The 12,427-nt window shown below is 42.2% G+C and overlaps 1 protein-coding gene across 5 annotated transcripts in view; it reads right to left on the reverse strand.

Annotated features, from left to right (window-relative positions):
• The window catches only part of SLC16A7 (solute carrier family 16 member 7), a 113,925-nt gene that overhangs the window by 69,051 nt on the left and 32,447 nt on the right, over window positions 1-12,427 (reverse strand). Inside the window, exons 1-2 of one of the 5 annotated variants that reach the window (XM_079994298.1) lie at window positions 3,949-4,010; window positions 3,098-3,169 (exon numbers count right to left, since the gene is read on the reverse strand). The exons of 3 other annotated variants lie outside the window; for them this stretch is intronic. The gene's annotated coding sequence lies outside the window, so the exon portion shown is untranslated. Of the gene's footprint in view, window positions 1-3,097; window positions 3,170-3,948; window positions 4,011-9,870; window positions 9,977-12,427 lie in introns of those variants that run through there. One more of the 5 variants, XM_079994302.1, reaches the window with a different exon arrangement.

The raw sequence follows: 12,427 nt of genomic DNA on the forward strand, positions 1-12,427 counted from the left end.
ATGCAACCAGACATTGATTCTCTTTGCCTGGAGGTCACGGTGGTAAGTCTGGACCACTGGGCACAGACTTAAGACCCCGCAGTCCCTTCCTTTCCCCCAAAAAAGATGGTACCACAATGGACAACAGTGCTTGTGGGTGGGGGAGAGAAAAAAGGAAAGCATTTTAAAGAGTGGGCATGGGTCTCCCTCAAGTGTCTCTGAGCTCTCTGTGAGACCAGAGGCACTCTGAAAACTGAAGAGGGCTAGATGAAACGTTTGGAGCTTTGCTCTGTCTGACCAAAGTACACCCATTGTAAAAAAAGTTATACAGTGGTGCCCTGCAAGACGAATGCCTCGCAAGACGAAAAACTCGCTAGACGAAAGAGTTTTCCGTCTTTTGAGGTGCTTCGCAAGACGAATTTCCCTATGGGCTTGCTTCGCAAGACGAAACGTCTTGCGAGTTTTTCCCCTTCCCCCCTTTTTCTAAGCCGCTAATAGCCGCTAAGCCGCTAATAGCTGCTAATCCGCTAAACCGCTAATAGTGCTAATCCGCTAAGCCGCTAATAGTGCTAATCCGCTAAGCCGCTAATAGCCGTGCTTCGCAAGATGAAAAAACTGCAAGACGAAGAGACTCGCGGAATGGATTAATTTTGTCTTGCGAGGCACCACTGTATAAAAATATATTGTGGTGAGGACTGACACTGCCTAGTAAGGAAGGAGGGGGGAAGGGAGGGAATGGCTGACCAGAATGAGCAGGGGAAAGGCTTTACTTTTGATATCCTTTGTTCAAAACCCCTGTCAGGTACGACGCAGGCAGCCTGCCAACAACCCTCATAAGAGGTTTGGGAAGAAAGTTTAGAGACAGGAGAAAGTTGCTTCCCCTCAGCCTGGTACAGAAGCATGACATCAAAGGCCAAATTGGGAGGCCTAGCTGACCTTATGAGGCCCCTAGGCCAGGTGTTCCCAATGCTGCCTTACTATGTATTGTGGGAAAAGGTGAATCCCTATTCCCATCATTTAAAAGAGACTCAACAGCAGGTGGCTGTGTAAATCAGCACATAGTGCTGACTATACCCATGAATGAATCTATGCTATGGAAAGGAAGACATCAGAAGATAAATGACAACCTGCCTGGATGGAGAAAGCCATGTGTATTGTAAGATGCTGGATCCAGAGGAAGGAAATAGTGCTTTCTGCATTATTATTTTACTGCTGTTGAAAGCATAACGTTTGTTAACTTGATATCCTAAAAATGGAACACAGCTGCCTTCCCTTGATGGCATACTAAGATATCCTTCTGAGATTGTTTGCTCTTATTTTAAGCCTAATCTTTCATACGTGAAGTTTCTTTCACTGTGAAGAGTTAGCTGCTCTCCTCGCTCTACAAGAAAGGCCTTTCAGAATTACTTTTTGAAAGCAGAGATGGCTCAGTAGTGTGCCTCTCTTACCTCCTGGCATCTACTGCCTGTGCCATAAGTGAAGCTCCTGAATTGCCTTTAAAGCTTAGGTGTACCACTGGGCAACACTGTCATTGCTAGTAAAGTACTGTTCGAGTCTATAGTTTGATTAAATGGGAAATGACTCTGCTGTCTTCCAACAGCATCTGCCCATTGTTTGAATTAGTCTAACTTAAAATTGGGAGCTGATTATATTTGCCCACATTAACATGTCTCAAGCTGGCACTATTTTTTTGTCAGATCTGCCTAGCCAGATTTGCTCAGGAAAAAAACTGGGCCCTTGAGCCCCAAATTATGTACACTAGCTTGCCATTTTCATTTCATGCCTCTACTGCACAAAGTTATTCAGCTACCCTTCCCAACCAGATGTTACGTACATGCTGCTCATGTAAATCATCCCCTGCCAAGTTCGAAGGGGGGTGACGTGGGATCGTTTGGACCAAATGCAATGCTTAAATGGGAATGGCATTTGATGCTTCAGGAAGGAGAGAGAAGAACCAGCAGGCAAGCTTTTGTTTTGCTCTGCAAGCCATTCATCTTAGTAACTTTCGCAGAGAAACAGAAGAGACGGAAAGATGCATCAAGCACATTGCTTGACTGGGAGCAAGCCTTTTGGACTTAATTCAGAGTGAACATATATAGGATTGCACTGTACAACTGCAATCCTATACACATGGGAGTAAGTCCCATGGAACAAAATGGGGCTTGTTTATATAATGTTTAGGATCGCATTGTGAATAATAGTATCTCCATTGCTGAATCCAGGCTTCCTCAACCTCAACCCTCCAGATGTTTTAAGAGTACAGTTCCCATCATCCCTGACCACTGGCCCTGCTAGCTAGGGATCATGGGAGTTGTAGGCCAAAAACATCTGGAGGACCGAGGTTGAGGAAGCCTGGCTTAATCTATAGAATATAAATAAACGATGGAACTTGGCTCCTGCAGGAGGTAGCAATGGCCACTAACTTGGATAGCTTTTAAAGAGACTTAGCCAAATTCACTGAGGATAGGTGATCAATGATGACTAGCCATTATGGCTATGCTCTGCCTTAGTGGACAGAGGCAGCAAATGTTTCTGAAAACCAGTTGCCAGGCTTCACAAACAGAGAAAGTACTGCACCTCTGTGATCAGGTACTGCTTGTGTTTCCCACGGGCATCTGGTTGGCTACTGTGACAACAGGATGCTGCACTAGGTGAGCCATTAGCATGACCCAGCAGGCTCCTCTCAGGTTCTTAATTGAATGCAATATTTTATCTGATGCAATAAAATGTTAATCCTTGTCGTTTCTCAATTTAAAGCTGAGTATGTAATCTATCTTGCATAATATGCAATTAAAGACACCATGACTCACAAAACGGTGTGTTTTCCCACTTGTTTGAGGTATACTTGTTTGAGTCACCCGTGCTGGTTATCCATGGACAACCCAGTCTTCTAAATGCATTTACGATGCATTCGGATCAATGGACTTGCCATACAACCAATTTGGGGTTTGCCCAAATTCTGTGTATGCCATTTAGTAAGCATGTGGACCACTATTTGGTCAGGACTCCCAGCCTTTTTAAAAAGTCAACTGTTGCCCATGTAGATCCAAAAATACCAAGCAGTACGTTCAGGCAGTATTCTGTCTAGTCACTTAGCAAGGAACAAGCTCAATCCTACCTTCCATTATTCTAATGAAGGATGCCACATGTAAGGGAAGCAGAGATGCCAGTGAAGTTTTCCTAAGCCAAGCTGGGAAATAAATATTGTGTCTTGTCAAAAGTCCACTTCCAAACTTGCACTTCACAAGCTCCAAAATTCTACCCTGACTCATGTTTTCAATATCCCCAGACACATCTCTCATCACTGTTCCCTACTCCCCAAAGCTGTTATCAAGCACAACGGAGTAACAGAGAGGGAAGGAAGAGGAGATTCCCCCCTCCAGTACTCCCATCACTGCTGTGTTAAGCAAAGGGTGGAGTAATATTAGGGTCTAGCAGGGAGTTATGTAAATGAGCAAGGTACTGTATATCTGACATCCTTAGATTGGCTCTGCAATATTTTTACTGGTTGTCCTGATTTCTTGGAAGTCCAGAATAATCTTAAATCAAAACAGAAGTCCTGGAAGTTTCCAAGAGCTTGATAATATCACTAGGAAATTTGTGGTGTTAACCTGCATTGTTTTCCTCTTTCATGTGACACTGAGAAGAAGAACTTCCTTCAGCTCACCTGAGTTTTTGGTGCTAGGTGTGGATAACTGCTTAGTGACAATATTCTATAGGTCAGGGATTTATAGACAAGGTCAGGGATAGGCCCTTCAGATGTTGTTGGACTCCAACTTCCATCAGCCCCAGTCAGCAAGATAATGGGAATTGTAGTTCTATGTGGTTAAAGTTGAGACAGTATATACACTGACTTAGAGATAAGAGCCATTGTAACAGTGCTTAACTCTCTGTGTTACAACTGAACTCTAAGGCTGCAACCCTATACTACTTAACTGAGTGTAAGGCTACACTTCTATGCATGCCTACCTGAGAGTAAAATCCTTAAAATTCAGTGGGATTCATGCTTACTTCTGAAAGGAAAAAGAACATGCTTAAGATTGTGCTGTAAGCCTTATGGAAATCAAAGAAAAACATGGAAATCAACAGATACATGTATGTATGCACAGGACAGCAACTGAATTCAGGTGGTGAAGGTGACTTTCCATTTCCTTTGGACAATGCCTACATGCTAAGGGTAGGCGTTTTGCCTTAGTATTCAACTGGCTGTTATTCAAGACTTGGGGGAAAACAAAGACTTCACGCACTTGGAAACTCTACTTGCTTGTTAACTGAGCCAAGAGAAGCTTGTTACATTTCCACTGGACATGTTTTGCTACTGTAGAAATAGATCCTGGTATAGGCATGTGGTCAACTTCCTCTGATTGTTTTTGGTGGTTGTCAGGAGCAGATGACAACGCAACAGTGAATGCACTTCATTTGAACAATTAACAAACAACATGCATAATACATCTTCTCAAATTGAGAAAATTGGCCGGAAGATATAAGGGTGATCAGGTACATAGTATGGCATGGCAGAGGTCAGGCAGCTAGGGGTCAGGACCATGGAGAGCTCTCTGTAGAACAAGAGTCAGGGTTGAGCTGGGTGCTAGACTCAGAAGGAAACGAGGAGTGTTGCTCCAGCACTGGTCTACAGCCTTCTGAAGTTTTAGATATTCCTGCAGAGAGAGATGTGGCTGTGCCTTTGCCATCATGGGGGCAGTCTACTAGGTAGTTAAAAGGACTGCATTCTAATATGCAGGCGTGTACCCTGGTGAAAATGAAATGCCTCCTGCGGCCACTAGTCACAGTTGGAAGAAGACGCTTCTTTGGACCTGCAGGGTCCGTTCCACTGCCAAACATGGCAGCATCAGGTAATCCTAAGGCTTAGTCTAAATCCTTTTGAAACAAAACACTCAAGTTACCCTACATGGCATTTGCCACATCTCCTATGGCAGGCATAACAAACTCGGCCCTCCAGATGTTTTGGGACTACAACTCCCATCATACCTAGCTAACAGGACCAGTGGTCAGGGATGATGGGAGTTGTAGTCCCAAAACATCTGGAGTGCTGAGTTTGCCTATGCCTGCCTTTGGTAATAAAAACTTGATTCCAGGTGAACAGGAAGGAAAGATTTTGTAAACTGGAAGGGAGTTGGTTTCTTTTGATTAGACTATTGTTGCACCACAGAGGACTAAGGAGGCAATCCTATTACCTGGGAGTAAGCGCCATTTAACTCAGTGACTAAATATATATAGATTGGGTTATAAGACAAGTATACATGCGCAACAGGCTTTTATTTCAGTAATAACTGCTTTTTGAAAAAGTTTTGGTGCACTAGTAAACTGTGTAGATTTATTTGCATGATTGCATTGGCTGTATTTGAGACCTGACTCTGGTAAACTCCCTCTTTGCAAATATTTGCTCTACGGTTCTAGCTGCTGTTCTTGAAAAAATAAAATAAACTTTTATTGTTTATTTCATACTTACAACATAAAGCTCCCTCCCATACCACCAAATCCAGAACAAATAATTTCATTCCAAACTACTAAAGGTTTGAACTATATTGAGGTTAAGTCAATCATGTGAAGAGCAATAAAAAGGGTGGGGGTAGAAGACGGGGGGGATGGAACTTGTTCTTTGGTGATCTGCTATCATACCATATACTTATAGGCACTTGGGTTTCCCAATCTCTACTCAGAAGTAAGTCATATGGAATTCAATGGGGCTCGCTCCCAGGTAAGGTGGGTTAGAATTGCACCCTTTGGGTATCTTTTAAACATTGTCCATTTCTCTCTTTTTTAAAAAAACAAACAAACATAGTTTCAAATGGAACTTAGTGTTCTTCCACACTACTTTTATTATAATATTTGTAATATAAATAATATTTTGATCATCATTCTTCCTTAAACAATCAGGTAAAAGCCAGGTTCAGGGGTGGGTGGAGATTCTCCAACATGACAGTCTAGTTCCAAGCAATTGTGTTTATTATGAACACACACACTGGACCTTGTTTTCTTGGATCTGGTCAGTTCTGTGCTCATTGCTGACTTCTCTGCCAAGCTAGCATTAAAATATCAGCTGTACTGAACAAGGTGTCTGGTGAAAACATTTTCTCCGCCTCCCCTATCACGGCATGCACCCTTCCTCATGATTTGCGCAGTCTGCTATTATCTGACCCTTCACCCTAGACATTCCCGTCAGCCAGACACTCTGCCTCTCTCCTTCAAGCAGGAGGACACAGGCACTCACAAGGACACAGGTAGCCACTGCCAAAGTTCCTTCCACACTCCTCTGGGTTATTGTCAGGTCACAGCTTGACATTGTGGCATGAGGAAACTGCATTGCAACATCCTATGCTTGTGTTAAAAGTGCTTGTTCTCGCTGCTTCTCTAATTAAACTCCTCCTAAGTTATCATTCTAAATAACTCTGTTCTCTCTCTTTCCGTTGTTCTTTTAAGCTCTTCCATCTGGCCTCTTTGTTGTAACTTGCTACCTCATTTCCCCCGCCATTGGACAATGAACAAGAGCTATATAACTTTGGGGACGTGGGTGGCACTGTGGGTTAAACCACAGAGCCTAGGACTTGCCGATCAGAAGGTCGGTGGTTCGAATCCCCGCAATGGGGTGAGCTCCCGCTGCTCGGTCCCTGCTCCTGCCAACCTAGCAGTTTGAAAGCATGCCAGGTGCAAGTAGATAAATAGGTACCGCTCTGGCAGGAAGGTAAACGGCATTTCCGTGCGCTGCTCTGGTTCGCCAGAAGCTGCTTAGTGATACTGGCCAGATGACCCGGAAGCTGTACGCCGGCTCCCTTGGCCAATAAAGCGAGATGAGCGCCACAACCCCAGAGTCGGCCACGACTGGACCTAATGGTCAGGGGTCCCTTTACCTTTTATATAACTTTGCTCAGAGCTGTTCACTTCTCAGTTATCTGTAGCATCACAGAAACCATTCTAATATTTGTTTGCCATTGTACTAGTCAACCCCTGAAGGGAATGGCACGCTGTATTTTGTTGTTGTTGTTGGGTTTCCTACTTGTTACCCCTTTAACTGCATCTACAGCTTCTTCTCCAGTGCTGCTGGATAAGTCATTGTTAACATCTCTTCTGACACTTCAGATGCTAATTGCTCCAAGTATCGCCTACCTGCAGTGACAATCACATTGTTGGGTTGTGCATGCACTCTGCACCAAACTGGTATACTGCAAATTGTGTAGGTCAGTTATAGATCAGGGTATAGGCGTGCTAGTGTAAACACAGCCTTAACATAACTCTACTTGAACTGTAACAAAAGTGCGCACTCTCTCTCTCTCTATCTCCCTCTCTTTCATATTTCTTCTAATCTTTTCCCTTTTCATCTTGTCTTTTTTTCCTAGCTGTGAAATCAAATATGAGCCCCTGATTGTTGGTCTGAATGTTAGGCCAAGATCTAGAAAGTGTTGAATGGATAGCCAATCCCAAAGAGAATCTTAGCTCCAAAACCCTATGCTATTTGATTCCTTTGACACCCTTCTGATTCCATCATTTCAGCTCTAATGGAAACTGCCACTTGGATGCACATTAATGTGCACCCAGGGAACTTCGGTGAGACTTAGGGCAAAACTAAAAGTGACAATGAATGTGAGGTTACTGCCAAGAATGTGAACTCCATGAGGAGTTCCACATCATTAGCTTTCTTGCATCTCCCCACAAAAGTCAATGATATGGAGGAAGGATGGAGAAATGCAGATCATGATGGTATTACATATTTCCATAACTAGAAGAGAAAGAATGGGGAACTTGACAAAGGTTTGCCATTTTCTGCAGCAACCCCCTGCCACAGCACATGTACATGATCAAACTTCACATAGTCTTAGTATACACTTGAAGGCAAATTCCACAGCCTACATTCTTTGGTGTTATACTATTCTTATATGACTGGGATAACTCCAAACAAATTGATTGTGGACTGCAGATCCCAGTCCAGCTGTGGATGCAGCTCTCAGGTGGCATGCACATTCCAATCAAAACCATTGATCTGCTCACATTAAAAATATGTACATATGGGTCTTCATCACCCACTGGAATAAATGAGGAAGCCCACCTTAGTCTGGGAAACAGGGTCCAGATCAGAGCTCAGTGGCCTATACAAATTCACTGGGTTAGGGAGCAACATGTTGCAGAAAGAGAAATAACTTACAGGGGAAACATTGATAACTTCACAGGCATTACTTAGACGTTTGTATTATTAAAATAAATGTCTCACAGACAAATGAAAGTCACAGTGCCCGCCTTGGAGAATTTACAATCTAATGAGTCTTGAATTTCCAGTCAGATGACCTAACACCAAAAACTGAGGGAGAGGCAAAATTTACACAAAATAATACAATCAAGTGGTCTGTTGTGATTCTACTTAGTATGTGTGTCATGTTTGGTATACATATTCATAGACCCTGCTGCATTTCTCTTTGCCGTTCTCCTGGCTTTAGATAATATGCAGCACAACGGACCCTAATAACTTTATTAACACTTTCGGAATGTTACTTTACTCTTTTCCAGCTTTTCCCCACATCAATCAGTCTCAGCTTCCTATAAACTCTAAAGTTTTGCCTGTCAGCTCTCAGGCATTTCCATTCCCATGATCCTGTCTAGGACTATGCATGATGGCAGAAGGCTTGCTTCTTCAAACTCAGAGCCAAACTGCACAGTACACTGAATGGTTTGGCCCTGTGCATTTCTTTTATTTTGCTTTAAAACGACATTAAATAGCAACTGTCAGGATTGAGAGGGTTAAACAGGATCAGGCCTGTGATAGAAAGTTTAAAAACCCTTCCTTCATTGTTCCCACCATCCAAAAACCCCCTCCAAATCTGCTACTTAACCTAGAAGTCAAGCTGCAACAGAAGCAAGTGTAGCTTGCTGTGGATGCAAATAACAGTTTCAGAAATAGACCGTGGTGTGTGAAGGTAAAAGGATGATCCTGTCACCACCACCAAAATCACACTGCAATGGGTCCCTCCAGTTACCATTCATCAATTGAAAACAAGCTGGGACAAACTATAAGTTTTAGTGTTGTCTGTAGTTTGGTCCTCAGGTCACCATCAAACACTTGAAAAAACAGGGTGTGGATCCTAGTGATAGGCAGCATGTTGAACCTTCATCTGCTCATCACTTCCCACTGTGACATCCTTCCCTCCCGACCCAACCCCAACATTCAAAGACGAGGAGAAAAGCAGTTTGGGACTGGGGTTGCTAGAAGAAAGTCAAAGGGTCCAGGCCTTCTAGGACCTCCATTTGAAACCACTCCATCTTACTTTACCAGTATTTTGCAGCACCCCATGTTGGAAGACAGTGGTCAGCTGCCATCATGTACATTTCCACTCACAATCATCATCTTATAGGTCTGGGAGATCTTTTCATGGGCTTGTTGATCACCGTCATTATCCAAAGTTATGCGTCATGTCTCCAAGGAGGTGTGCAAACATACACAGCTCCCCAAAGCTGCTCATTTGGGATGCCTCATGAGAGTAGACTAAGTATGTCACACAAAACAATGGGCTGTATTGTGAGTCATACTCAGAGTAGGCCCATTGAAATTTATAGACATTCCTGACATTACTCCATTAATTTCAATGAGTCTACTTGGAGTAGAACAACTCCATAGCCCCCCCCAAAAGCCTTTTCTTCTTCATATCAAGAAGCAACAAACAGTTCAACAACAAGATAACATTGTTTCTTTTCTTGTTACAAAGACAACAGAAGATTCTTTTTCATTCCCTTATTTCTGACACCAAGAACTGCAAATTGCAATGCTGACCCCATTAAGTACCAACCTTTACCTTAGCCCTAATCTTCATAATTCCTGCACACCAATGTTTTTTTCCAACTGTGAAATGTACTTTTTAGGGGAAGTCTCTTATTAATGGCACGTACCTGTTGGATAAGCTTCTCTGTTAACATCTATTTTCCAAGGCTTACTGTACCCACAATCTATGAAACAGCGTTATGGGACTTTTCCAATTTGTGTAATAGCAAGTCAACATAAAGCGTTCAGAAATACACCACCAGTTTCTGACTGGGTACAATTTATTTAGCTCTCCTTTATTCAGTGAGAGCGAACAGTGTGCTAGAATGTTTCCAAGGTTTATAAATAGAAATTAATAAACCTGCTGAAAGCTCCCCTTGAACTTGTTGGCAGGGAAGGAGTTCTACTAACATGTTAGGAAAGACTTCCATTGCAATCTCATTGAATGCATTGCTCTTAGTCATCTGGCATTCCAGCCACCACAAGCTTTGACCATCAGTTGACCTGGAGAAGGTCAAGCTGATATAAGCAAGAAGGGTTGCTATGAGACAGTCATATGTGCTACTGAAATATTATTTGAAAACTCTGAGCTTCCGCTTCTAATTAAGGAGGAACAACTAAGTTTTTGCTCAAATGCTACTTGCAGGCTGAATCCAGACTTATACTTAGTGGGCACCCATTGAAATCAGTTGGGCATTTTCTAATATTTTCTAATTATTTTATTTCCAATTATGGTATTAAGAGGCACAAATGTTCTTCACAATGTGTTCACAAACCTCTAGTAAACCAAATTTCATATTTCAGTGGCTGGACTGTGCTAGTCTTGAACCCTATTGTTCTTTTTTAGAGTGTCCCTGACTTGGAGGCACAAGATGACATTAAAAATGTCCCAGGGAGTCATTGTAACCTCTCCTAGTCTGCCGCAGAACACTTCCAGTTGTCCTAGAAGCAGACAAGATGCTGTTAATCTCTCCCTGGAAATTTTATAATGGCAACAAAAACCCATTACTAAGGAACCTTGGGCATCAATTTCAATTTGTACATATCTCCTTCTCTTCCTTTCCCTCCCAGTACTTTCCTTCATGTTCACAGTTTGAGTTACCATGTGTGCGTCATCCTGACCAATCCCATAAATGCTCAGTCTCAAAGCGAACTGAGAAATCTCTTAAACTGAAATGGCACCTAAAACTGATCTCCCCGCCTTTCTTTATCACTATCAGGTATTCCCTCCCCACTTGACCCATAAAATTCTACAAATGTGGTTTCATTACTACAAAGAAGGAAAAGAAAGATTCATTGTTGCTAGATTTTGTGGGGGGTTTTGGACAATTGTTTGGGGGAAATGTGACTTTAGAAACTCTTACAGCAAGTGTATGCAAGAAGAAAATAGCAGAAAGAAAACACCATTTTGTTTCCTGGTTTTCTGGGGCAAGATTTCTACTATTGTCATTTGGGGTTAACAAAACTTACATTCTTTTGAAACATTTTCTTTTTTGTTACCCCCTTTCTTATTCTGGATACATTTTGGCAAAATATAAATGTAATAAATGAAGTCTGAAGAAACCAGTACCAAGAGCGGGAAAATTATAATGCAATTCCCTCAAGTGAAAATGTAGAACAATGCACACTAAAATTAAAATTGCAACAAGCCCATAAAAATCTCTCAGTAACATTTGTCATCTGAGAGCTGGAGGAGCATTTGTGTCAGAATGAAGGTGTAATGAACTTTAAAAAGCCAGTTATGAGGGCTCTCTCAGTTCTCTCTCTCTATCCCCCCCCCCCCGGCAGAATAAAATGCCCAGCTACAAGTTGGGAATTATTTGACGACTAGGTAATAGCAAACTCCCATGCAGCAACTTTTAATGACTATGACCCAAATTTTGAAAGGAAAATGGGGAATTGCAGCTGTGCGAACAGCTCTTTGGTCGATCTGCTCAATGCATAATGGCATTTGAGAATAAAGTGTTTTCTGTATACTATACAAGGTGTTTAAATTTTCCTCATTTTGCATTGACCTTTCCCAGTAGATTTTAACACAGGGGCAACAGTGCTTGGACCAGAAGTAACTGGGCAAAGCATGTCTTTTACCTCTTTCTCAAGCCTTTTTTTGGCTGCATCTGTGTATGTGTTTTGTGTATGTTTATGAACTACATGGCTGGTGTTGTCAACCTGGTTGTTGTTGTTTTTAAATACTCCTATTTTCAGCCAATAAACAGGAAGGTGATTTATGTACCACTTAATAGCCAAATTCCTAAGCATACAAAACACATACATAAAAACACAGTAAGGTTATTTTAAAAAGTCTACATGCAACATGATAAGCAAAAATACATTAGAAATAACACATAAGGCATCAATTAAATGTCAATGCATAATAAAGTAGAGCAGTGTGATGTATCTTATGAGCAAGGGAAAGCCTGCTTAAATAGATGGATCTTCAGAAGGTATTTTAAGCCTGCCCCAATTTCTGCCTCACAAAAGGGAAGTGGAAGGGCGTTCCAATAATAATATAAAGAGAGCCTGTTGTCATAGCAAACCTCTGACCCCTGACTTGACAGAACATGGGCCTTCCAGCCTGTGAAATCAATGGGTTTGGGGCTCCTGACACGACGAAGCTATTGACCATGGAAATGTTGACATTCCCTCTCCTTATCACTCGACCTCTCCCTTCCATACCTGTCTGAA

The sequence above is a fragment of the Podarcis cretensis genome, assembly GCF_951804945.1.
Source record: "Podarcis cretensis genome assembly, chromosome: 10".
NCBI classification, from domain to species: Eukaryota; Metazoa; Chordata; class Lepidosauria; order Squamata; family Lacertidae; genus Podarcis; species Podarcis cretensis.